Below are 23,364 nucleotides of genomic sequence, written 5' to 3'. Positions count from 1 at the left end.
GTGACGTGGAGAATCACAGCTGTGTGTATCACTCTCCGTTGATGTGGAGAGTCACAGCTGTGTGTATCACTCTCCGGTGATGTGGAGAGTCACAGCTGTGTGTATCACTCTCCGGTGATGTGGAGAACCACAGCTGTGGGTATCACTCCCCGGTGATGTGGACTATTTCAGCCGTTTGTCTCACTCTCCGGTGATGTGGAGAATCACAGCTGTGTGCATCACTCTCCGGTGATGTGGAGAATCACAGCTGTGTGCATCACTCCCCGGTGATGTGGAGAATCACAGCTGTGTGTATCACCCTCTGGTGATGTGGAGAATCACAGCTGTGTGTATCACTCTCCGGTGATGTGGGGATTCACAGCTGTATGTTTCACTCTCCGCTGATGTTGAGAGTCACAGCAGTGTGTATCACTCTCCGGTGATGTGGAGAATCAGAGCTGTGTGTATCACTCTCCGATAAGTTGGAGAATCACAGCTGTGTGTATCACTCTCTGGTGATGTGGAGAGTCACAGCTGTGTGTATCACTCTCCAGTGATGTGGAGAATCACAGCTGTGTGTATCACTGTCCGGTGATGTGGAGAATCACGGCTGTGTGTGTCACTCTCCAGTGATGTGGAGATTCACAGCTGTGTGTTCCACTCTCCGGTGATGTCGAGAGTCACAGCTATCTGTATCACTCTCCGGTGATGTTGTGAGTCACAGCTATGTGTACCACTCTCCGGTGATGTGGAGAGTCACAGCTGTGTGTGTCACCCTCCAGTGATGTGGAGATTCACAGCTGTGTGTACCACTCTCCGGTGATGTCGAGAGTCACAGCTGTCTGTATCACTCTCCGGTGATATGGTGAATCACAGCTGTGTGTATCACTCTCCGCTGATGTGGAGAGTAGGAGCTGTGCGTATCACTCTCCGGTGATGTCGAGAGTCACAGCTGTGTGTAACACTCTCTGGTGATGTGGAGAGTCACAGCTGTGTGTACCACTCTCCGATGAGTTGGAGAATCACAGCTGTGTGATCACTCTCCGATGATATGGAGTGGCCCAGCTGAGTGTATCACCCTCCAGTGATGTGGAGATTCATAGCAGTGTGTATCACCCTCTGGTGATGTGGAGAATCACAGCAGTGTGTATCACTCTCCGGTGATGTGGGGAATCACAGCTGTGTGCATCACTCTCCGGTGATGTGGAGAATCACAGCTGTGTGCATCACTCCCCGGTGATGTGGAGAATCACAGCTGTGTGTATCACCCTCTGGTGATGTGGAGAATCACAGCTGTGTGTATCACTCTCCGGTGATGTGGAGATTCATAGCAGTGTGTATCACCCTCTGGTGATGTGGAGAATCACAGCTGTGTGTATCACTCTCCGGTGATGTGGGGATTCACAGCTGTATGTTTCACTCTCCGCTGATGTTGAGAGTCACAGCAGTGTGTATCACTCTCCGGTGATGTGGAGAATCAGAGCTGTGTGTATCACTCTCCGTTGATGTGGAGAGTCACAGTCGTGTGTATCACTCTCCGGTGAATTGGAGAATCACAGCTGTGTGTATCACTCTCCGGTGATGTGGAGAAACACAGCTGTGTGCATCAGTCTCCGGTGATGTGGAGAGTCACAACTGTGTCTCACTCTCCGGTGATGTTGAGAATTACAGCTGTGTGTATCACTCTCTGGTGATGTGGAGAATCACAGCTGTGTGTATCACTCCCAGTTGATGTGGAGAATCATAGCTGTGAGTCTCAACCATCTGCTGATGTGGAGAATCACAGCTGTGTGTATCGCTCTCCGGTGACGTGGAGAATCACAGCAGTGTGTATCACTCTCCGGTGATGTGGAGAGTCACAGCAGTGTGTCTCACTCTCCGGTGAGGTGGAGAACCACAGATGTGTGCATCACTCTCCGGTGATGTGGAGAATCACAGCTGTGTGTATCACTCTCCGGTGATGTGGAGAATTACTGCAGTGTGTTTCACTCTCCGGTAATTTAGAGAATCACAGCTGTGTGTATCACTCTCTGGTGATGTGGAGAATTACAGCTGTGTGTATCACTCTCCGGTGATGTGGAGAATCTGAGCTGTGTGTATCACTCTCAGGTGATGTGGAGAATTACTGCAGTGTGTCGCACTCCCCGGTATTTTAGAGAATCACAGTTGTGTGTATCACTCTCCGGTGATGTGGAGAATCACAGCTGTGTGTTTCACTCTCCGGTGATGTGCAGAATCAGAGCGATGTGTATCACTCTCCGGTGAAGTGGAGAATCGCAGCTACTTGTATCACTTTCCGGTGATGTGGAGAGTCACAGCTGTGTGTTTCACTCTTTGGTGATGTGGAGAGTCACAGCCGTGTGTATCACTCTCCGGTGACATGGAGAATCACAGCTGTGAGTCTCAACCATCCGGTGATGTGGAGAATCACAGCTGTGTGTATCGCTCTCCGGTGACGTGGAGAATCACAGCTGTGTGTATCACTCTCCGGTGATGTGGAGAGTCACAGCTGTGTGTATCACTCTCCGTTGATGTGGAGAGTCACAGCTGTGTGTATCACTCTCCGTTGATGTGGAGAGTCACAGCTGTGTGTATCACTCTCCGGTGATGTGGAGTATTTCAGCTGTGTGTCTCACTCTCCGGTGATGTGGAGAACCACAGCTGTGTGCATCACTCTCCGGTGATGTGGAGAATCACAGCTGTGTGCATCACTCCCCGGTGATGTGGAGAATCACAGCTGTGTGTATCACCCTCTGGTGATGTGGAGAATCACAGCTGTGTGTATCACTCTCCGGTGATGTGGAGAATCACAGCTGTGTGTATCACTCTCCGGTGATGTGGGGATTCACAGCTGTATGTTTCACTCTCCGATAAGTTGGAGAATCACAGCTGTGTTTATCACTCTCTGGTGATGTGGAGGGTCACAGCTGTGTGTATCACTCTCCGGTGATGTGGAGAGTCACAGCTGTGTGTTCCACTCTCCGGTGATGTCGAGAGTCACAGCTATCTGTATCACTCTCCCGTGATGTTGTGAGTCACAGCTATGTGTACCACTCTCCGGTGATGTGGAGAGTCACAGCTGTGTGTGTCACCCTCCAGTGATGTGGAGATTCACAGCTGTGTGTACCACTCTCCGGTGATGTCGAGAGTCACAGCTGTCTGTATCACTCTCCGGTGATATGGTGAATCACAGCTGTGTGTATCACTCTCCGCTGATGTGGAGAGTAGGAGCTGTGTGTATCACTCTCCGGTGATGTCGAGAGTCACAGCTGTGTGTAACACTCTCTGGTGATGTGGAGAGTCACAGCTGTGTGTACCACTCTCCGTTGAGTTGGAGAATCACAGCTGTGTGATCACTCTCCGATGATATGGAGTGGCCCAGCTGAGTGTATCACCCTCCAGTGATGTGGGGAATCACAGCTGTGTGTCTCACTCCCCGGTGATGTGGAGAATCACAGCTGTGTGTCTCACTCCCCGGTGATGTGGAGAGTCACAGCTGTGTGTACCACTGTCCGGTGACGTGGAGAATCACAGCTGCGTGTCTCACTCTCCAGTGATGTGGAGAATCATAGCTGTGTGTATCACTCTCCGGTGATGTGGAGAATCATAGCTGTGTGTATCACTCTCCGGTGATGTGGAGAATCAAAGCTGTGTGTGTCACTCTCCGGTGATGTGGAAAATCAAAGCCGTGTGTATCACTCTCCGGTGATGTGGAGAATCATAGCTGTGTGTCTCACTCTCCGGTAATGTGGAAAATCACAGCTGTGTGTATCACTCTCCGGTGATGTGGAGAAATACAGCAGTGTGTCTCACTCTCTGGTGATGTGGAGAATCACAGGCGTGTGTATCGCTCTCTGGTGATGTAGAGAATTACAGCTGTGTGTATCACTCTCCGATGATGTGGAGAGTCACAGCTGTCTGTATCACTCTCCGGTGACGTTGGGTATCACAGCTGTGTGTCTCACTCTCCGGTGATGTGGATAATTACAACTGTATGTATAACTCTCCAGTGATGTGGAGAGTCACAGCTGTGTGTATCAGTCTCCCTTGATGTGGTGAATTACAGCTGTGTGTATCACTGCACGGTGTTGTGGAGAATCATAGTTGTGTGCGTCACTCCCTGGTTACGTGGAGAATCACAGCTGTGTCTATCATTCCCCGGTGATGTGGATAATCAGAGCTTTGTGTTTCACTCCCCAGTGATGTGGGGAATCGCAGCTGTGTGTCTCACTCTCCGGTGATGTGGAGAATCACAGCTGTGTGTATCACCCTCCGGTGATGTGGAGAATCACAGCTGTGTGTATCACCCTCCGGTGATGTGGAGAATCACAGCCGTGTGTATCACTCCCCGGTGATGTGGAGAATCACAGCTGTGTGTATCACTCTCCGGTGATGTGGAGAATCACAGCTGTGTGTATCACCCTCCGGTGATGTGGAGAATCACAGCTGTGTGTATCACTCCCCGGTGATGTGGAGAATCACAGCTGGGTGTATCACTCTCCGGTGATGTGGAGAATCACAGCTGTGTGTATCACCCTCCGGTGATGTGGAGAATCACAGCTGTGTGTATCACCCTCCGGTGATGTGGAGAATTACAGCTGTGTGTATCACTCCCCGGTGATGTGGAGAACCACAGCTGTGTGTCTCACTCTTCCGTGATGTGGAGAATCACAGCAGTGTGTATCACCGTCCATAAATATTCAATTCACACAGGAGTCGCCAATTTACTGACATGATCTCATACGGGGGTTTAATTTTAAGGACCTGACTAATGAACATTTTATTTTCTCATGAATGGCTGCTTTATACTGTCCTCCACTGTGTTCTAACTTTTGTGTAATGTGTTCTTGTGAACACTCAGGAAAAGTATTTAAAAGTGAAAGAACAGTAGATAGTGTCAACCAGTTCTGAGGTTTCTCTCCACAGCAGCTGCCAGACCTGCTGAGATTATCCAGGAATTTCTGATTTTGATGAGGATCAGAATCTGTTCACAACCCGGGGCCTGTTTGTATGTCTGTCTACCAATGCCAAATCTTCCAAGTCTGCCATTGCTCTTTGGGAGTTGCCATGATGCTCACATTACAGAACCCACAAAGTGCTTGAGTCATGCAAGGCTGACCTCTGGGACACAAAATCAACCCTGTCCAATCGTGATTGGTGACACAGTTATGAAGCCCTCAGCCTGATACAGAATGAAGGTCCATGCTGTTACACAACTACCAGAACCAATGACAAAATGGATCATAGATCTCGCTAAGGAAAGGTTTGGATGCCTGGACACGGAATGTAGACTGGAAAGGGCATTACTGTGCCACCCACAACTGGAGCCAACAAAAGGGGGATGACTTGGATGCTGAGGAAATGGGAGCTCAGTAGCAATCCACTGAGGATGAAAGTGAGGATTGGGGCATCTGTTAGGCCCTTCAAAGAGAGCATGACAAAGCAACAGACTGTTGAACGCGAGAAGCGAGAGATAACCTCAGTGAAACCCAGTGTCTTCTGGGATGACTGAGCTGGGTTTGGGGTTCCTTTCATTGTTGATGGTTCTATTGCTAACTTGAGAAGCTGGCCATGTTTAGTGCAAAAGACTTTTGGATCTTGTTATTGCAGTCCCTGATTGCAGTCCTTGACCTTTTCTATTGCTGAACAAATGCCTCATTAGCATTTTGATTATATGCTTGATGTTTTCGGGTGATCCCATTTTTATTTATCTACGCATGTCCTACTTATCTTTAGGGTAAAAGCAGCAGTCAGTGAGACAGGGACTAATACCACATGACACTAAGGTTCAGTAAATCCTAAGGCTTCAGTCAGTATGTGATATCCAAGAGCTGTACAGTGAAGGTTCTCATGATAGCCAGCAATTTGAGAAAAATCCTCACCAACCCTTCTATCATTAGTAAACCTTGAATGCTCAGGGTGTATATGGACTGATAATTTGTTCTGGAAGCTCAGAGAATCCTTATGACTGTAGTTCAACTGTGAGAAATTGCACTGTGTGATACTTTGATCAGCAAATCAACAGTTATGAAGGAAACGTGAAATGTCCCATTGTACATCTCCCAGGCTTGATTGCTAATTGCTTCCTTGAAAAGCTGATAAACAGAGTGAAGAGATATGTGGAATCAGCACTGATTCTGCGCTCTCATTCACACGATCGGTGTAAGTGCGGAATAAAACCAGGGACCAGCAGAATCCCTGCACATTGTGCTCAGACTCACTGTTATTCATGTAAAAATGCAACACTTTGACCTCAGTCAACAACACCACAGGATCCCTGCCATTGCAGGCGATCTGCAGTCAAGCAGTCAGCTTTTTTGTAATGGATGAGAAATTGGCCATTACAATTTTTTCACCCTTGGGATGTCTGAACAGGCTGCTCATCTCCCACATGAATACAACTTAAGCAAGTCCAACAGTAAAAATGAAAATCACACAGACTTTTTAAGAATGCAAGTGAGGATATATTCATGGTCATTTACAACATGTGTCACCTCATGCTACCTATGTTCCCTCAGTATGCTTCTTGATTTCTCTGTCTCCCACTATGTTTTACTCTAGTGTTGACTTCTGAATTCGGTCTGGAGAGAATCTACACTGTGGTTTGCCTGGAAAACCTGGAGATTCATCCCTGGGGCCATTGGGACACTGAGGGTCCGGTCCTGTGGAGAGGATCTTGCTCAGATATAGGATCAGTCTTCTTGGCTTGAATTTCTGCAGATTTGGTATCAGGTAGTGGGTTTGGTGGGGGGGGTGGGTTTGGGCACATGGTGGTGGACAGTCTGAGCACCTTTGGAGATTCTGGGTCAAGGTCCTATGTCCCCTCCCTTGCATTTCCAATGATGCGGGGCACCATGGGTCTGTAGTGGTGGGTGTAGGTTTGTGTCTGCAGACACTGTGTACTGGGAGAAAGTGAGGACTGCAGATGCTGGAGATCAGAGCTGAAAAATGTGTTGCTGGAAAAGTGCAGCAGGTCAGGCAGCATCCAATGAACAGGAGAATTGATGTTTCGGGCATAAGCCCTTCTTCAGGAATGAGAAAGGTGTGCCAAGCAGGCTAAGATAAAAGGTAGGGAGGAGGGACTTGGGGGAGGGGGGTTGGGAATGCGATAGGTGGAAGGACCGACCGACTCAACACGGACATTTACTATAAACCGACCGACTCCCAGAGCTACCTAGATTACAGCTCCTCCCACCCTGCCCCCTGTAAAAACACCATCCCATATTCCCAATTCCTTCGCCTCCGCTGCATCTGCTCCCAGGAGGACCAATTCCAAAACCAAACAACCCAGATGGTCTCCTTCTTCAAAGACCGCAATTTCCCCTCAGACGTGGCTGACGATGCTCTCCACCGCATCTCCTCCACTTCCTGCTCCTCCACCCTTGAACCCCACTCCTCCAATCGCCATCAGGACAGAACCCCACTGGTTGTCACCTACCACCCCACCAACCTCCAGATACATTGCATCATCCTTCATCATTTCCGCCACCTCCAAACAGACCCCACCACCAAGGATATATTTCCCTCCCCTCCCCTATCAGCATTCTGGAAAGACCACTCCCTCCGCGACTCCCTCGTCAGGTCCACACCCCCCCCACCAACCCAACCTCCACTCCCAGCACCTTCCCCTGCAACCGCAAGAAATGCAAAACTTGCGCCCACACCTCCCACCTCACTTCCCTCCAAGGCCTCAAGGGATCCTTCCATATCCGCCACAAATTCACCTGCACCTCCACACACATCATTTACTGCATCTGCTGCACCCGTTGTGGCCTCCTCTACATTGGGGAGACAGGCCGCCTACTTGCGGAACGTTTCAGAGAACACCTCTCGACACCCGCACCAACCAACCCAACCACCCCGTGGCTGAACACTTTAACTCCCCCTCCCACTCCGCCAAGGACATGCAGGTCCTTTGGCTTCTCCATTGCCAGACCATGGCAACACGACGGCTGGAGGAAAAGCGCCTCATCTTCCTCCTAGGAACCCTCCAACCACAAGGGATGAATGCAGATTTCTCCAGCTTCCTCATTTCACCTCCCTGCACCTTATCTCAGTCCCAACCCTCGAACTCAGCACCGCCTTCTTGACCTGCAATCTTCTTCCCGACCTCTCCGCCCCCACCCCCTCTCCGGCCTATCACCCTCACCTTAATCTCCTTCGCATTCCCAACGCCCCTCTCCCAAGTCCCTCCTCCCAACCTTTTATCTTAGCCTGCTTGGCACACCTTCCTCAGTCCTGAAGAAGGGCTTATGCCCGAAATGACGATTTTCCTGCTCCTTGGATGCTGCCTGACCTGCTGCACTTTTCCAGCAACACATTTTTCAGCTCTGTGTACTGGACCAGGCTCACCATATCAGTCATTAGCTTGTCCATGGAGATAGTCAGACGCTCATGTCTCAGAGCCAGTTTGGACTCCTTTACCATCTCACCAAGTGGTGGCTGTATTGTTGATGGCTTCCAGCACAAACATCTTGGTGGACGTTCACTTATGCTACCCGTGTCTGCTTAAGAGAATAGAACTTAAGAATTTGTTGTGTTAGAGAAATAAAGGCTTGTGCAGATTAAGAATGAGTTAACTCTGGAATTAATGGAACAGCAACACTGCATAAATGAGGCTCCTGGGCTGGTTTGCCACTTGGATCTTAGTGTACCCACATGGAGTGATCATGCTCATCTGCCAAATTGAGCATGTTCTTCTTGAAAGGAGAAAGGAGCCTTAAGTCTTCCAATTCCACCCACCCTCCCAACCAAACCTGCCATGCTCCATTGTGGTCCAGCTTTCCTGACAAAGAGACAAATGGAGGATTGACGCTGATGGAAATGGATGGAAGAGCAGCAGTTACTGGTGATCCAGGTGCCGGAGAAGGGGGTGAGGTATCCCCCGTGAGTAAACAGAGCATATAAAGGGTTAGTTCTTTGGGAGGATGAAGTGAGTGAGTGAACAGGATAAGCACAATAATACGAATTGTAGCCCATGAGCCTAGGAGAAGTGTGTGCAGTGCTAGAGTTAGAGTGAGTTGACATTATAGAGTCTTAGATAGCATATAGAAGATAACTGCAATAAGCCTTTCAGAGCACAGCAGATCAGTGACCTTCTTCTTACACTGCTGATCATTCTGTTTCACCCAGGACACAGCACTGACCCTGACCGCCATTTTTATTCTGGCTATCTGATTCTGATGGCATGGCCTGCTTTTCAGGGAAAAAAAAAGATGGTCTCTCTTTACCCCCTCCTTATCCACCAGCTCCTTCAGGTGCCTTGTCAATGAAGCAGGGAAATGATTTGCTCTCTGGGGCCATTTGCTCAGCAACAGTGGCAGAGCGCAGTATGAGGGGCAGTTCCAGGCTTACAGTGTCTGAAATGATGTGCAACTGGCCTTTGAACATGGTGCCAGTGTGTGTAGGTTGGAAGATGATCATCTTCTTTTCTCTGCGCATGTGATTTCATGGGAAAGAACACAGAAGAGCATTGTACCAGAAGTATTGAGATGGAGAGCAGAACATTGCACAAGAAACCTTGCTCCAAGCCATGGCAGATTGGGTGCCATGAATCCCACAAATGCTTGAACTGAAAATGAGCATGTGCTGCATTTTGTGAATGAACTCCCACCTCCATGAGGAGACAAAAATTCAGCCCATGGAAAGAGGCCTCAGAAAAGGTCGATTGATGATTCCTGAAGTGAATTTTTCATCTGTGTATTTTTCTTGAGGCTTAGAATTCACAGAAATACAGTAAACCTTTTATTTTCTGCACCTCTGGGACCAGGAGTGTGCCAATTGATCAAATATTTCAGATAATCAAGAGGTCCACATAATCAATATTAAAACACATATTATGCAATAAAAGCGTAAAGCATAGGGTATACATTTCAGTCAGACTTTATTTGCAACATAAATCACTTACATAATAATGCACCTTTGCCTTAAATAAAACTTATCAGCAAAAAGCCTTCTCACTTGCACCCTCAACTCACTGCTCGGACATCGCGGTGGATCATGGTATCTGAGGAGAAATTGACTTGAAGTTGAAGCAACTGTTGATATTTCGTGTGGCCATTCAATTGAACAACAAGTATAATTTACAATGAGGTGAATGAATTTTAAAAAATAATAATAATTGGATAGAATAATACAGTAAACATCACAGTGTTTGGGGTATATAATTTTTGCTGGTTTATAGAAAGTGCCAGTCAAAATAATGTTTTATTCCTTGTTTCATTTTGCCAAGAAATGCATCTCAGTTTATATTTTGCAAAATATCTTCCCTTTTCTTCGCAGGTGAATTGCAGGATAGATTAACAGCATGTTATCAATGCATCCTCTGATTTGTGATACATACGCAACTCTGTAGGTGTGCTCTGTATGCTTACTGCACTTTTAATTACTTGTCGAACCATGAGTATGACTGAGTTGTGTGTGTGAGACTGCTAACCTAAACTCTTCTCAGCCCTTCACAGAATTCAGCTATGTCCTCAGTCTTTGATTCAGGTTTATGTTCCACTCCAAATCCAAGAAACTGATAATGCCTTTCAAAAATCTGACTGCCAAAGTCTGGTTAGCAAAATGAATCATACTCACATAGTGCTGTACAATTTCACTGCAGTTAGTCTCAAACCACAACTAGATTAATGATGCACCCATCATTTACACTCTTAAAATAGCTTGTCAGCTGCTTAAGGAGTGTTAAATTATTATTATAAAAAACAGATTGCAATGACCAGACTATCCTTTTGATTAGGGGGTCATTAAATGTAAAATATGTTTCGCTACAAAAAAGACGTGAAAATTTGGTCCAATGGCTTTGGGGCTTTCTAAAGTTTGTTTTTAAAATGGTGAGATTTCAGAAAAAGCCATTCCTTACGTAATAGAAGATACTTCTCAGCTTAGGAGAAAGAAAGGAGCGGAAATAAATGAGGAGGTAGTGATTAAATGTAACTAAACTGGGTTTAAATTGTATGAAATTATAACAAAAATGGACGACAGGGCAAAGAGTTTCACAATTTTGAAGTCAAGAGAAAGATTGAGTTCAAGTAAAGAATGTGCTCGGATTGCGACAAAATGAGGAAGACTTTATTCTCATTTTTACAACTGCTCTTTTTCAACTTCAGGAGCTGACTTAAAATGGAGTGAGAAATCTTTTGTAAATTTAAATCTTTTCTACGCACATTTCATGAAAGTAAAGGATGACAATCAACAACACAGTTGACTCGTGTTTTATTTTTCTGGACTCTTGATGTTAGCAGTAGTTTTAAATTTGCTGTTTTTCTTATTTGTCATGCCAAAATGTGCATCTGTTTTCACAGCTCAAGCATAGCTTTGAATAGGCAAACATAAGGATGGCATGGCTCAGTGATTAGTACTGCTACCTTACAACACCAGTGTCCCAGGTTTGATTCCAGCCTCGGGTGGTTGTCTGTGTGGAGTTTGCACACTCTCCCTGTGTCAAAGTGGGTTTCCTCCAGGTACTCTGGTTTCCTCCCACAGTCCAGGTGAGTTGGCCATGCTAAATTGTCCATAGTGTTAGGTACATTAGTGAGAGGGAAATGGGACTTGTTAGGCTGAAGGGCCTGTTTCCACACTGTATGGAATTTAATCTAAAATAAATAGACAATAACTTTTCCCTGGGGTGAGGGAGTCCAGAACTAGAGGGCATAGGTTTAGGGTGAGAGTGGAAAGATTTCAAAGGTACCTAAGGGGCAACTTTTTCAAAGAGAGGGTGGTGTGTGTATGGAAAGAGCTGCCAGAAGACGTGGTGGAGGCTGGTATAACGACAGTATTTAAAAGGCATCTGGATAGGTATATGAATAGGAAGGGTTTGGAGGGATATGGGCCAAATGGGACTAGATTAGGTTAGGATATCTGGTCAGCATGGACGAGTTGGACTGAAGGGTCTGTTTCCGTGCTGTACATCTCTATGACTCTATTTATTATAACAATGCTTCAGCAGTGCTTTATATGAAAAAAAAAACTGGTGATTAAACTATGGTAGTTCACTTCAAGATGCTGATCTGTTTCAGTCTGATTCTTATTGGTGCATTCATGTGCTTTAGTATATAGATATCAGAAGGAATTGTTAAATAAAGTGAATCTGATTTGATGAATGCTCGATTCATCACAGTAAAAGATTTTAGCAGGTATAATTAGCAAGATTTTCCAAGTAGCAAACTCTGAAATTTCTCAAGTATTCACTTATTCTGGAAAAAAAATGTAAATGGCTAGTTTACAATAAGGGATTGAATGTTACCTGAAATTAGCGAATTATCATTTCTGTCAAGTTTTGTAGAGGGTTTCTCTTTACAAGACCAAGCAAGTGTTCTCACACTATCATCCCAAACTCAAACCCCATTAACTCTGCATCAGAGCCCTATTGTGACCCACTTGTCTGATGATCCCACTAGCCATAAGCAGAAGTTCTTATCACGGCCAGACTGTCTTGGGAATTTTGGTGACTCAATGGTTAGCACTGCTGCCTCACTGTGCCAGGGACCCAGGTTCAATTCCTATCTTGGGTGACTGTCTGTATGGAGTTTGCACATTCTCCCTCAATCCAAAGCTGTGCAGGTTAGGTAAATTGGCCATGCTAAATTGTCCAGAGTGTGAGGTGCATTAGTCAGGGGTAAATATGAGGAATGGGTCTGGGTGGGCTACTCTTTGGAGGGTCAGTGTGGACTTGTTGGGCCAAAAGGCCTGTTTCCATACTGTAGAGAATTTAATCTAACCTTTGAACACGAGTCAGGTACCTGGTTAAGTTTTGACAGCCTGTGGTTTTCCTGCACGGTGAACAGTGGAACAGCAACCACAAATCAAACCTTCTCAGAGTACATAGTAAAGTTGCATAATCCCAGAAGACCATTTTTCAAAAATGTATACATTTGTGGGATGTGGGTGTTGCTGGCTGGGCCAGCATTTATTGCCCATCTGTAGTTGCCCTTGAGAAGGTGGTGATGAACTGCAGGTGGTGATGAACCATACAGTTCACCTGCTGTGGGTTGACCCATAGTGCCATTTGGGAGAAAATTCCAGGATGTTGACCTAGCGACAGTGAAGTAACAGCGATATATTTCTGACTCAGGATGGTGTGTGGCTTGGAGTGTAACTTGAGGATGGTGATGTTCCCATACATCTGCTGTCCTAGATTGAAGTAGTCATAGGTTTGGAAGGTGCTGTCTGAGGATCTTTGATGAATTTCAGCAGTGCATCTTGTAGATAGTATACACTGCTGCTAAGACAGTCAGTGATAGAGGGAGTGGATGCTGGTGGACGTAATGCCAATCAAGTGGGCTGTCTTTTCCTTGATGGTGTCAAGCTTCTTGAATGTTGTTGGGAGTGCAGTCACCCAGGCAAGTGGGAAGTACTTTATCACACTCCTGAGCTGTGCCTTGTAGATGGCGGATAAGCTTTGGGGAGTTAGCAGGTGAGTTATTCATTAGAGAGATGACTGGAGGTCATTTAACCTGAGGGTCACCACACCTCAGGTGAGGAGAGGGGATTAAGAAGAGGTGGTCTTTCTGGTCATCTCAGCCAGTAGAGGAATTGAACACATATCGTCGGCAACACTCTGTATTGCAAACCAGCCATCCAGTCAACTGAGCTAACAAACCCCCCAAACCAGATGTGAATCAAACCCACAATCCAGTTTAGGAGGCCAGTGCCTTATCCATTAGGCCACTGGTGGCAGTTCTTGGTACATACATCTCCACATTCCTATCTTTATCACTGTTTAAGGACCAAACCTGTCTTTAGCCACATCCCATCTTGCAACCCTCTCTAAGTCATTGCCACTCTTTCCGTAATGTCCTTGAGAGCCCAGCATCATGGCATTGTCTAATGTGGGAACACCTCATACAGGGAAGTCTTCAAAAGCTACATACCAGTCAACTTTGTACACCAATGGCAAAAGCAAACAAAACCCTCACAAACAAACTACAGATAAAAGCAAAATGCTATGGATGCTGAAAATCTGAACCAAAAACAGAAAGTGCTGGAGAAACTCACCAAGTTGCAGCATCTGTGGAGAGATGGCAGAGTTAATGTTTTGAGTCCAGAATGACCCTTCCTCAGAAACTGCATCTGCCTCTCTGAACACAAATGGACTTTAATGCAACAATTTTACAGTCAATGAATGAACTCTGCAACTAGATCATTCAATTAAATCCTATCTTGCTTATAGTGACGAATGCTCTACATGTTGAAGTAGATGCTCTGCTTGTTTGCTGTATTCATTCTCCGCATCTCTCATCAGCCTCCAACACGTTCCCTCTTTGCCCAGTCCAGTTGTACAGAGCAGTAAAATCTGGATTACTCTCAGTGCTACGAGCTAGTGAGGGCAGGAATAGGAGGATAGAGCAGATGAATGCATGGCTGAGGAGCTGGTGTATGGGAGAAGGATTCACATTTTTGGATCATTCGAATCTCTTTTGGGGTAGAAGTGACATGTACAAGAAGGACGAATTGCATCTAAATCAGAAGGGGACTAATATACTGGCAGGGAAATTTGCTAGAACTGCTTGGGAAGATTTAAACCACTAAGGTGTGTGTGTGGGGGGGTGTGGGGGGGAGCGGAGATGGGACCCAGGGAGATAGTGAGGAAAGAGATCAATCTGAGATGAGTATGGCTGAGAACAGAAGTGAGTCAAATGGTCAGGATAGGCAGGGATAAGGTAGGACTAATAAATTAAACTGCATTTATTTCAATGCAAGGGGCCTAACAGGGAAGGCAGATGAACTCAGGGCATGGTTAGGAACATGGGACTGGGATATCATAGCAATTATGGAAACATGGCTCAGGGATGGGCAGGACTGGCAGCTTAATCTTCCAGGATATAAATGCTACAGAAAGGATAGAAAGGGAGGCAAAAGAGGAGGGGGAGCGGCATTTTTGATAAGTGATAGCATTACAGCTGTGCTGAGGGAGGATATTCCCGGAGTTACTTCCAGGGAAGTTATTTGGGTGGAACTGAGAAATAAGAAAGGGATGATAACCTTATTGGGATTGTATTATAGACCCCCCAATAGTCAGAGGGAAATTGAGAAACAAACTTGTAAGGAGATCTCAGCTATCTGGAAGAATAATAGGATGGTTATGGTAGGGGATTTTAACTTTCCAAACATCAACTGGGACCGCCATAGTGTTAAAGGTTTAGATGAAGAGGAATTTCTTAAGTGTGTACAAGACAATTTTCTGATTCAGTATGTGAATGTACCGACTAGAGAAGGTGCAAAACTGGACGTACTCTTGGGAAATAAGGCAGAGCAGGTGACTGAGGTGTCAGTGGGGGAGCACTTTGGGGCCAGTGACCATAATTCTATTTGTTTTAAAATAGTGATGGAAAAGGATAGACCAGATCTAAAAGTTGAAGCCCTAAATTGGAGAAAGACCAATTTTGACGGTATTAGGCAAGAACTTTCGAAAGCTGATTGGAAGCAGATGTTCGCAGGTAAGGGGACGGCTGGAAAATGGGAAGCCTTCAGAAATGAGATAACAAGAATCCAGATAAATTATATTCCTGTCAGGGTGAAAGGGAAGGCTGGTGGGTATAGGGAATGCCGGATGACTAAAGAAATTGAGGGTTTGGTTAAGAAAAAGAAGGAAGCATATGTCAAGTATAGACAGGATAGATTAAGTGAATCCTTAGAAGAGTATAAAGGAAGTAGCAGTATACTTAAGAGGGAAATCAGGAGGGCAAAAAGGGGACATGAGATAGCTTTGGCAAATAGAATTAAGGAGAATCCAAAGGGTTTTTAAAAATACATTAAGGACAAAAGGGTAACTAGGGAGAGAATAGGGCCCCTCAAGGATCAGCAAGGTGGCCTTTGTATGGAGCCACAGAAAATGGGAGAGATACTAAATGAATATTTTGCATCAGTATTTACTGTGGAAAAAGATATGGAAGATATAGACTGTAGGGAAATAGATGGTGAAATCTTGCAAAATGTCCAGATTACAAAGGAGGAAGTGCTGGATGTCTTGAAACGGTTAAAAGTGGATAAATCCCCAGGACCTGATCAGGTGTACCCGAGAACTCTGTGGGAAGCTAGAAAATTGATTGCTGGGCCTCTTGCTGAGATATTTGTATCATCGATACTCACAGGTGAGGTGCCGGAAGACTGGAAGTTGGCAAACGTGGTGCCACTGTTTCAGAAGGGTGGTAAGGACAAGCCAGGGAACTATAGACCAGTGAGCCTGACCTCGGTGGTGGGCAAGTCATTGGAGGAAATCCTGAGGGACAGGATGTACATGTATTTGGAAAGGCAAGGACTGATTCGGGATAGTCAACATGGCTTTGTGCGTGGGAAATCATGTCTCACAAACTTGATTGAGTTTTTGAAGAAGTAACAAAGGAGATTGATGAGGACAGATGTAATATATATGGACTTCAATAAGGCATTCGACAAGGTTCCCCATGGGAGACTGATTAGCAAGGTTAGACCTCATGGAATACAGGGAGAACTAGCCATTTGCGTACAGAACTGGCTCAAAGGTAGAAGACAGAGGTGGTGGTGGAGGATTGTTTTTCACACTGGAGGCCTGTGACCAGTGGAGTGCCACAAGGATCGGTGCAGGGCCCTCTACTTTTTGTCATTTACATAAATGATTTGGATGTGAGCATAAGAGGTACAGTTAGTAAGTTTGCAGATGACACCAAAATTGGAGGTGTAGTGGACAGCGAAGAGGGTTACCTCAGATTACAACAGGACCTGGACCAGATGGGCCAATGCACTGAGAATTGGCAGATGGCCTTTAATTCAGATAAATGCGAGGTGCTGCATTTTGGGAAAGCAAATCTTAGCAGGACTTATACACTTAATGGTAAGATCCCAGGGAGTGTTGCTGAACAAGGAGACCTTGGAATGCAGGTTCATAGCTCTTTGAAAGTGGAGTCACAGGTAGATAGGATAGTGAAGAAGGCATTTGGTTTGCTTTCTTTTATTGGTCAAAGTATTGAGTACAGGAGTTGGGAGGACATGTTACATCTGTACAGGACATTGGTTAGGCCACTGTTGGAATATTGCGTGCAATTCTGGTCTCCTTCCTATCGGAAAGATGTTGTGAAACTTGAAAGGATTCAGAAAAGATTTACAAGGATGTTGCCAGGGTTGGAGGATCTGAGCTACAGGGAGAGGCTGAACAGGCTGGAGCATCGGAGACTGAGGGGTGATCTTATAGAGGTTTACAAAATTATGAGGGGCATGGATAGGGTAAATAGGCAAAGTCTTTTCCCTTGGGGTCGGGGAGTCCAGAATTAGAGGGCATAGATTTAGGCTGAGAGGGGAAAGATATAAAAGAGCCCTAAGGGGCAACTTTTTCACGCAGAGGTGGTACGTGTATGGAATGAGCTGCCAGAGGATGTGGTGGAGGCTGGTACAATTGCAACATTTAAGAGGCATTTGGATGGGTAAATGAATAGGAAGGGTTTGGAGGGATATGGGCCGGGTGCTGGCAGGTGGGACTAGATTGGGGTATCTGGTCGGCATGGATGGATTGGACCGAAGTGTCTGTTTCCATGCTGTACATCTCTATGACTCTATGACTCTATGACATCATGCTCGGATTATGCAGCACACTCTGTCTGGGTTGTACTGAAAGACCTTCCCAGACTAATCCAAGTACTGGAACCACATCTTCAGCAGCCTGATCATCTACTCTATGATGGCCCTGCCTGATCAAAGAATGGGCTACATTGCATCTACAATCTGCCTCAGCCAGGGAGTTGTGTAATGGAGTCTTTAGTCATAGTTACTCCTGTCCCAGAGTGAGCGTCATTTTAAAAGATTTGGACCCTCAAAAGCATCAGGAATGCGCATGTACTCAGGAATGACAGCTCCCAGGGTTCCTGGTACAGACCTCTAAGATGTGGGTGCTATAATACAGATAACTGTATTATAAACTGGAAATGAAATGGAACCCTTTCCTATTATTGAACTCAGCAAAGTTATAAAGTGAACCCCTCAATGTGATGCGTGTAATGTCTATCGTTCCCCGAACCTGGGAGAATCCTGCAACGCCAAAACCCACAGCTGGGCTGCAACACTGACCTTGTTTCCAGGGAAACAAGATGAAGCAGTGTGATCTGGCACAAACAGCCTCTACATACATGTGGGTGGGCAGTTGGGGTCTCACACAGGTCCCCAGTGGCTCCTTGCAATATGACTACAGGCATGGAAAGGTCACTCAGCCGGAGGAAATGAGTTTGAGTTTGATCTATTGTTGCCACATGTACCGAAATACAGTGAGAAGTGTTGAATTGTGTGCTATACAGACAGATTGTACCATACAAAGAACTTCAGGATAGCAGAACATAATGCAGAATACAGTGTTACAGTGTTACAATGCCTCAGTAATATTGAGGGCAAAAGACTCTGGTCCTCCTTTCCCACCAGAACCTCTTTCAGCTGTGATCTCTTAATGTGGAGACTGCTTACATCTGCTGGAAATTGGGCTTGTGGCACATCTGTTCCTCTTCCATTTCATCACAACAACAGCAACAATAGCCTGTTTGGTGATTTACACAGTCAAGCTTATGATGAACCTGGGCGGGGACATAACAAACAAAACAGGCCCTTAGTAATATGTGTAGTCAGCATTAACACCACCCACACCTGATGATTTCTCATCCACCTCCACACAGTGGGACATAGAGCAGTCTGACAAAGATCACTGTGGAGTGCCTCCACACATCGCTTTGACATTTGACCTTACTCGGACAAATGCACAACCAGTCACGTCACAAAGAACCAGAAGGAGATTACATGTGCTGCCTGAGCACTGACACCCTGTGCTTCAGCCCCATGTCATTTAAGAAAGAACTCACTGCATACAAGAGCGTGTTACAGAATATTTACAGGTCAAGGTGAGGTAAGTAAGTTCTGTGCAGCCTTTGAGATCTTGCATTATCTTGGTGCTTTGTGGCTCACAGGGGCCTCTTTTAAAGTCGCCTGTGATTACTTCTACTTCACAGAGATGACCATCTGCAATTTGCTGTGATCGGTGATATGGTGGAAACTGGTTATGAGCAGCAATTGAACCTCACACAGTTGGATATAACATGCCTGATACAATGATGAAAGATGATTTTAACCTGTACTCTGTGAGTGTATGACTGATGCTATTAACCCTTGAATGGTCTGTCAGTGCTCAAAAGTGGAGCCTGTGCTTTTGGGACAGGAAACAGAAACTGACTCTGCCCATTTTGGGTGTGATTACAGCCATCTTCCACGAGCAGTTCAAATGGATTGACTATGGCATCAATGAGTTGAATGATCAGCCTTGTAATCAAGGACAACATTCCTCCTCTGCCAAAACCCCTCCAGAGATCTCTCTCTTCCTAACACTCCCTACAGGGCCCATACTGATCCCTCATGTATTCTCACACACCACCAGGAATTATGAAAGCAATACCTTTCCTTACTCCCTACGCCCTGTTTCCTAAAGTTTAGTTAATGGTGATAATGACCGCTGACACTCTCCCTCAGCATCTCATGGGCTTTCAAGTTGTAAGTGACCCCTGGTATCTGTTGTAAGTGGTCTGGAATATGCCAAATTGATATGGTGAGGCTGGTATGTGATGGATGCCAAGGTCCATGGACGTGGGCTACCTGTGGCTGCTGCCCATGGAGTGTGCCCTGAGATGTTGTTGCCAGGTGTCCATCGTGGAGATCCAGAGCACCAAATGATCAATTGGAGTCATTCGGTACCCAGTCTGACTTTCATGTCGAGAATTCTCAGCACCTCATTTCGAACTGCCAAGTGAGAAATCTGCACCTCAATGAGGTACAGTATACTCACCAGCAAGAATCTTATCTTGGTTGGAGAGTGAGACTGTTTGCTCTTGACGTTAAGAAACACCTCGCTGGCCAACTCACACAAGCTTCCCAGCTTTCTCACTAGAGCTCACATTACTCAGGAGCTGGGAAAATTCCACCCAGAGAAACAGAAACAGGATGAAAAGTGCCAGTAAAATCCTTTCCAATATATCAAAATGTAATAAAACAGAACTGAAACTCTCATTTTGGTTTGAATGCAATAAACACGTGATATGGCACTACAGCTCGACGAAGGGCAAAGTAAAAGTTTTGTCATCAAAATTTCTGAGAACAAAACACAGTATATTAATGGAGATAAGTCTGGTGATACTTAATTTATCTCAAAAGTATTGATTTAATTAATTTATCTTAGAAATGGATTTTTGGAGCTTTTAATGTGTTTTTCTTAAGATTAAAGATTGTGGTTATAAAATCGCCATAGCTGTACCAGACCACAGGGCTGCTCTCTCAGTAAAGAGAGACAACTTGCGGAGGTTCAAACTGAGAGTCACTATATCTCAGGTGAGGGGAGAGGTTGTGAAGAAGAATCCTTCAGGATAATCACAGCCAGTGCAGGAACTGAACCCACACTGTTGCTATCACTCTCCATCATGAACCAGCTGTCGAGCCAACTGAGTTAACAAATGACAGTAAGTGTGACTAGCCCTAAAGGGTGGAATTGTAAGCATCTAAATATAAAACAAGATGTTGTTCCAAAATGTTTCCAATAAAATTAGATATATTCATTTCTCTTCCATACCAGGAATGATAGGCATTTTCTCATTGATATATTTACCTTTAAGTGGTATTGTTTTTGGAGCTAATGTTCAGAAATGTACATTTTCTAAGACCTTGAACTTAACGACGCCTTAACAAAAACACCCTTCCCCTCTTGTCGCCAAGAAAATCTCCTGTATTTATTTCTTATTTAACTTTTAATCTTTAGAAGGAACAGACCACACATGTAGATCATATCTGTTTCAAAACAAACTAAACATATCATTACTTCACAGCAGAAAGTTTTAAGTAGAAAACGAACATAATAGAATAATCGGAATAACTTCAGCAACTTTATCCTTCCACCAACCTCACCAGCAACCTTGTGCTTTGCCAGTAGAGCAATTGTTCAAATGAATACACTGGACAGCTGCTAGCCAACAAATGTATTTACTCCAAGTTTAGACATACTTTTTATTGCCTAAAGACATATTGAGACAAAGCAGTCAGCTTTAGTTCAGAAACGTGTTTACATAAGTTTATGTAAATATGCTTCATATTTGGAGAAACAATATTTTGCCATAAAACTGTCTGAAGTCAAAGTAAAGCTACAAAAAATGTTATGACATCAAAATAAATTGAAGTCTGCCTAGGTTTATTTTGTCATGAACTGAATGAGTGAAACAATGTGCAAAGTGTCAGCACCACAGCAGCATATAAGCACAAGTCACAAAGACAAGCAATGATTGCCCTCTTCATAAATGTCGTACTGAGGTTTCAGCTGCATAGTGTAATACTTGGCTTGATAAGAGGTTTCCAACTTTTACAAAGTTAGTTTGGAAGTTTGAATTGGTTTTTATTTCAGAAAATAGGCTTCACACCATATCCCCACTTTCAATCTTGCAGCTTCACCCAGCAGTGTTATGTCTCAAAGCACGAATTGACAGCAAATAGTTTTAGACTATTATACCCTACAGATACGATTCTCAAGAATAAAATTGAAAAAAGATATGTTGGACAGTTAAAGTTGATGAACAGTATGATGCAAATGTCATATGAAAAATAATGCAGATGCACAAAATCCAAAATGAAAACTGAAAATGCTTGGACACACTGAACAGATTTGGCAGCATCTGGAGAGAGAAAGAGAGATAACATTTCAGGTCTGCAAGCTTTCATAAAAATGAATATTTCCAGCATTTTATGGTTTTATTTATAACACAAGTTGACTTATGTGCATTTTTATGAAGGTTTCTATTATTCATATTCTTTAAGAACATAAGATAAAAGGTTCATGAAAGTTGTTTCATTTGCAATACCCTGGCGATACCTGTAGTTTTTATGGAAAGTCACTCAAGGGTAACTTTGGGGGAAGTTTTACTCAAAACCTCTTCTTGGAAGTCACATATTTTAAGTTCAGTAAACAGCCAAGGTTGATGCTTGTGGAACTGTTTGCATAACTGAAAGTCACTTGTCTTCAGGTGACGGCTTAGATTTACTGGAAATTCAATGTCAGAGTTTATGTCTGTCAGGAGCTGTGACAATTTTGATATTGTTTGGACTTCAGTTGAAAAGATAAAACTAGCTCAGTCCTTTCTCACCTTTCTGAGAAACCTGCTCGAGTCCTGACAGACTTCTGGAAGCTTTCATTGACCTCTCTGAGTGATCTGCTTTTGAAGATCCCAGTGACAACTGTGACCAGTGATGCCTGCTTAAACATGAAAAGCCACCACTCTGAAATGATTGGGAACAATATAATACCTTTTCCCTTTTTTCTGCAAAAGAACTACCAATTTTTGGTGAGTGTTTTTCTTTCAAAGAGTAACCTCTGCAGAGTATGTTATGGATCAGGGTCTGAACGAGCTGGGCTATGGTAAGAAATGTATGATGATAAACACTTCAGAATGCAATGAAAACTTGAATGATTGAGGTGGGTTTGGGATGGGAAAGGGCACTTGTTTTTGTTGTATTATGTTGATCGCTTGGCTGGTGTGACACTTTCCCCAAGTTGGTACACATTCTGGTGCAGAAGCTGAAAGCAGAGTGGAGACATGACCCTCATTATCAAGACCCTCATGTCTCACTGTGTGGAGGAGTGAGCTTAGCTCTCATCTGCAGGGTTTGCTCCCACTGCCTTTTCTCACAACTACTTAATGTTCTGTTGGAGAAAGGTTTTAGAGAGGAGTCTGAATTCCATATTCAGAAGCACAAACCAATCTTTAATCAGAGCTCCTTAACCTGGAAGAGGTCACTCAAGACAGACTCCATGATACTCCCCCTGTCCCGGTAAAGTACGGGATATTCATACATTCCACATTACAATGATTACATGCAACATTGATATCAGCGCTTCCCACCTCCTCTCTGACTGTTCTGCTTCTCCCCAGTCATTTGCCAGTTGCATCATACTGACTGGGTGCTGTTTGGTACTTTGTCAAGCTGTGATTGTTCTCCTGAGGCCATAATGACAGGGCAATGTTTTGCGATTGCCCCCTAACAATGCTATCTGTTTTCAGGTGTCCCTTTCACGAGATTACCCTTCAATATACATCATTCAGTCTTTAGTTTTTATATTATTCATTCTTCAAAACCCCTGCTGACAGGATAGGGACTTCTCTGTACTATGCACAGACATTTGTCTAAAGGAATTCAGCTAAATTCCTTAATGTTAGTTTGTTAATTGCTCTTATAATTTCAGTATACCTACATGTATAATGTGCATAACCTCATGGCAATTTCATGAAATAACCGTTGATGATGGTGGGATCAGACTTGCCCCTCGACACTTTACTGAATAACAAGTTTTCCCTTCCCCACTAAGATTGCTATGAGGTATTTCATTATTTTACCTGGTTGCCATCA

Source organism: Chiloscyllium punctatum, chromosome 23, assembly GCF_047496795.1.
Source record: "Chiloscyllium punctatum isolate Juve2018m chromosome 23, sChiPun1.3, whole genome shotgun sequence".
NCBI classification, from domain to species: domain Eukaryota; kingdom Metazoa; phylum Chordata; class Chondrichthyes; order Orectolobiformes; family Hemiscylliidae; genus Chiloscyllium; species Chiloscyllium punctatum.
This window is presented reverse-complemented; position numbering follows the sequence as displayed.